This window comes from Olea europaea, unplaced genomic scaffold, assembly GCF_002742605.1.
Source record: "Olea europaea var. sylvestris unplaced genomic scaffold, O_europaea_v1 scaffold724, whole genome shotgun sequence".
NCBI lineage: Eukaryota > Viridiplantae > Streptophyta > Magnoliopsida > Lamiales > Oleaceae > Olea > Olea europaea.
In genome coordinates, this window is record NW_019265645.1 from 24,844 (window position 1) to 30,292 (window position 5,449).

A 5,449-nucleotide genomic window follows, 5' to 3' on the forward strand; every position below is an offset into this window, starting at 1 on the left:
TCGGCAGGCATCGCATTTTTAGTCTCGGTCAATGTTTGATGAGATGCAGATGTAAACAACATGGCACTAGATGAACACATTGCAGTTGCATCATATCTAAATGTATTAATGCCTTAAAATAAATTCATTATTTCCGCAACATCTTCTTCAGTTTCAGCAGAAGGAGTAGGTGCAGCAGAGAGTACCCGACTAACATTTGCACCCATTCTTTCCGCATATAAATCACACATTCCACATAATGTTTGCTCTAAATTCTTATAGGTGATAGGTGTATCAAGTATTAAAACTTTATTGATTTGATCAATTACGTATTTAGTTCCCAAAATATTATATCGGGGGTCCATTGTGCATGCTAAAGGAAATAACATAAGCAGTTCTTCCCAATATTTTCTAAACTTTAATTCCATAGAAATTAAAATTTCACTAAAAACATGATCATTTTTATATTTATGGAATGTTCTTGCAATTATATAAATGCGTTCAAGCACCATACAGTTTGTGGGATAATAAACGCCGGATAAAATCTTTGTGGTCTCATAAAAAGATGTCAAAAATCGTTTAACTTTCAAAGCTAAAATCCAATCGGATTCATTTAACATACCATCATCATCACTTTTAACATGTCTATTATTATAAGAGTCAGTTATTAAATTTTCGAAACCTTCACATGATTTTAATAGCAAGTATGTAGAGTTCCATCTATGATCTACGTCGCTAACAAATGTGTTAGCAGTCATCACCCCTAGGTCGGCACAAAAATCTTCAAATGCTTGTTTTCTACTAGAAGAGATTGTAATATATACTAATGCATTCCTAATCCTTTGAAGTTCATCCTTTATATGTTTTAAACCATCTTACACAATTAAATTCAAGATATGACACACAACGAATATGAAATAAATACCCACCAAAATCAGGTTGAAGTGTCCTAAACAATTTATCGACGACTACCTTATTAACACTAGCATTATCAAAAGCAAAAAATCGAATTTTACTTTCACAATGATATTTTCTAACAATACTGATAATAGCATTATATATATTATTAGTATTGTGAAGAAATTCAATAATTCTAAAAGTAATAATTTTCTTATGCATGCACCAAAGTGGGTCTATATAGTGTGCGGTTGCCGCTATATATACTCTTTTATTAACCCCTTCCCATATATCAGAAGTTAATGATATAACACCCTCATATTGTTGCAAATCCATAATTAATTGTTGTTTTGAATTATTGAAATAATTTATTGTATCGGCACGAAGAGTGTTTCGACTTATCCCAACGTACCTCGATTGTAGATATTCTTTCACGAACGAGACGAAATGTTGGTTGTCTGCAATAGCCAGAGGCAACTCAGTGGCGACAACAAATTTCACCATTCCGGTTCGAGTCTCGTCCTCCGAATACACCCACGTGGATAGGGGTGAAGTTGTAGAACCGGCGCCTGAACTGCCAAATTGTAATTGTGTTTGACCAGCTAGAAGAAGTCCATGTCTGGCTGCACATGATTTGTAGTGGCGGTTGAGATGAGTGGTACCAATTCCTTTTTGCCATATTAATCTTTGTTGGCAGTATTTACATATTGCTTTAGATTCTGCAAAGACATCAATGACTTTTCCCGTTGAAATCAACTTAAAGTGATCCCAACATTTTGCTTGTTTTTTGGCCTTTCACTTTTCCCTCGCATCTGGGATATTTATTTTATATTTTGCAGCACAAGAGAGTAAAAACTCGATAATTGATATAATAAAAGAGAGTTGAGAGAGTTGTAATCTTGGAAGAGCAATTGATATGAAAAAAATTTTTGGGGGAAGGAGGTATTTATAGTAAAAAAAGGGGGGGGGGGGAATAAATAAAATAAAAGTTTAGTGACCGTTTTGGTCACAGGCTCAACGAGCCACGAGCCGGCATGGCGAGCAGAGCGGGCTCGGCTCGCCTCCGGGCGAGACCCGCTCGACTCGTGCTCGGCCTCGTGATTTCATGAGCCCAAGCCGCCCACCAGCCGAGCCGGCTCGGCCCAATTGACATCCCTAGAGGGCATGTGTCGGGTGAAAGGAAAAGCTAATGACGGTTGGTTGGAGAAAATTATTAGAAAATTCATTAAATTACTTATGTTTTTGTCTTAATTTTTGGGCTCATTATGGGATATCAAACGAGGTTGAAAAATTACATTCTTAATATCATTTTGAAGTACTCACGGCCTAGTATTTCATGTCGTTAACAGTGTATGAAATGGCCAATCGTAGAAAATGTTACGGTGCGTCAAAGTAAGCCTTTCCAAACTAGTATTTCGATAACAAGCTAACTTTAGAAATTCTTCGACGATTCTACGCTAGTCGAATCCATAAATTTTCTATATTTTCTTGAAACTCATTTTGAGAACTATATCATAGATACATCGAATGATCTAAATGAATAATGAAAATAGTTAAACATCTATCGGACGTGTGGCTTACGATTCACAATTTGTTCAAAAATTTGAAGAAAGTTGGAGGGTAATGATCGATACATATGATTTGCATGGTTGTCTGGACTGTATGAAAGCAGATGTCGATGGGTTTCGTGTTATTTCAAAATTAGTTTCAGGGACAACTCAACGCTGTGAAAGTAGGAACACGTTCTTCGATTGGTATGTGCATTCTAAGATTTAATTAAAGCAATTTGTCAAGCAATATGAACGAGCTTTGAGGAGTAAAATTGAGAAAGAGATTCAAGCAGATTTCAAGTCTTTCTCACAAATGCTGTCATGTGCAACGATGTATGTATTGAAAAAGCAATTTCAAGCCGTTTACACCATTGCAAAGTTTAGAGAAGTTCAAGAAGAGTTCACAAGGAGGATTTATTGTGACCTAATATCATCTTCAGAGGGAAGTTTGGGACGACTTACGAGGTGTGTGAGGAACAAATAAATGATTAGCGATCGAACAAAAAACGTTCTTCATCTCTTTTTAGAGAGAAGATTGTCAAATTTTTTATAGTTGCCACTAATTCGAATGTCGAAAAATAATATACAGGCACATGATTTCATTATTGATTCGTAATGGCGTCAAACAACTACCGAATAGGTATATATTACAGAGGTGGCGTAGAGATGTAAATAGAGCCCACACGAGGGTTGTAGTTAACTACAATGGATTGGTTAGTACACTATGACAGTTGGGCTACGACAAACTGCGTCAGTCTTTCACTACATTAGCGGACTTGGTCACAGAAGATGAAAACAAAGCCACAAACATACGAAAATGGATCGAACATGAATGTAAAGCGATAACGACATCGAAGTGCAATATTGTAAGTAATATCTTGACTCCACATAGTACACCGATAGCATCACAATTTGGACCATCACAAGAAACTGTCAACAGTGGATAACGTGATCCTAAATGTGCAAAGAGAATGTGCGCACCGAAGAAACTTCGTAAGAAGAGCCCGTTAGAACCTATTTCGAATAAAGTAAAGGTATATTTCACATTTATATTACCAATTGCATCTGGGTTGTTTACTTACTTAATATAACGAACTTGTTGAGATGTCATACAAAGGAGTTTGAGTATATCCAATGGAAATAGGTCGAAGGCACAACCAAATAATGTTGGCATTGATGTACGTGCCATTCAAGGACCTCAGCAGTCATAACGTTGCATGATTACACCGTTAACATATTCACAACTCCTAATGGTTAGTGTATATATATGATGAAGTTTTCTCGATAACAAAAGTATTTGGAAAAAAATTTACTTATGTAGGGTTACAACCATAGCCTTGCATTCAACAACATTTTATACCTTCGTCTAGAAATCATGTTCACTTCCATGGTCGAGGTAATTATGCGATTAAACATTCTACATATATAGTGCGTCGTCCATTTCATTTCTTTTTTGGGTATTAATGATCGGATTGTATAGATTTTCAGACAATGCCATACTTCTTCCCACGCTTATCGGACCAAGATGGAGAAAACCAATGATTGCTGCATATACCATGGAATTAGGCATATAAGTGCTGTGTCAATGTATCTTCATGTGAACTATAGTTGCAATGGGATCACCAAGTATTTTTTGAATTTTTTGTTTTAGATGTTATGTATACTATCAAGTATTTGAATACATTTCTTACAAGTATGCATGTGAACATAATTGATCATGTATTAACAGCCATGTTTGATTAAGTTATATTTAATGAAAGCTAATATTCATCCATTATTACTTGTAAATTCCTCAAAATTGACTCTCTCTCTCTCTCTCTCTCTCTAGATTTGTTGTTGTAGTTGTGATATACACTTGCATAAAAAAATTGTTCTTGTCGTCAATGTCCTGAAACGTGGTATAAAGTTAGAAATTTGGAATTGATCCATCACACCCCATATGCATTTGTGTAAGTTAGTTTGGACCTAAATTCCTATGAATGCATAAAGAATAACATGAAGCAATAAAGATGATCCTTTAAATAAAAATAAAAGTAAGCGTGCACAAGTCTCATCTATCTATCGACTTCAATTTCCATTTTTCTATTCATACATGGAATGTGATAAAGATCAACAAAGTCGAGAAGATGGAACATTCAACCAGTCATGAGATTCTTAGAGTTTGAAAAAAAATGTGCCAATAACTAAACGGAAGGGCAAGATAGTATATGGTGATGGGACTGTTCTCTTCAACTGTCGCTCTTTGTAGAGTATTCAAGCTACATTCACTTTTACTCACAAAAACCCCTCAATGATCATGGTATATGCAGCAGCTTGAATAGAAACTATATAGGAACTCGAAAACACATCACTTAAAAATACTAATGGAGATTGGATCTATCCATAACAAAATGATTGATCTTTATACAATAATTGATTACAAAATGACACGAGCAGATGATTTATAATCTGCAAATCAGCATTTTTCTTATAGCCTAGCATTGTAATTAGTTAATACACTAATGTGCATTCATTCTTGATTTCAAACTAAGCAAGAAAATGTCTGCTAAAACCACATTTGATAGATATGAAGATACTTAAAACTTGGACATCCAAAAACAAGTTTAGTGCAGCAAATCATGATGACCCCTTTCGTTTCTTATTACATTCCGCATTTGCATTTCCTTTACGTATTGTTACGGTTATTTGCACATCTTTTTCGTGAGTTAATCGGCACATCATTTTGAACATGCAAGAGACATTGTTCTCTAATCCAATCGCCACATGATTAGTGGAGAAGTTGTCAACCGAACTTGATTCACTGGACGTTTCACCCTCTTTGACTTATTCTCAAAATCTGCATTTTTTGCTGTAACGCTTGAACAATTTACCTTTGTTGTAAGTTTTCTTCAACATTGCAAAACACTTCACATATGCAGCTTTACACTACGGGCAAAGAACCTCATTTTGGCAACCTGCAAAGAAGTGACCACTTTGTCTACATCTATGGCAGATTCCATCATTCTGTCCTGCCATTGTAAGCT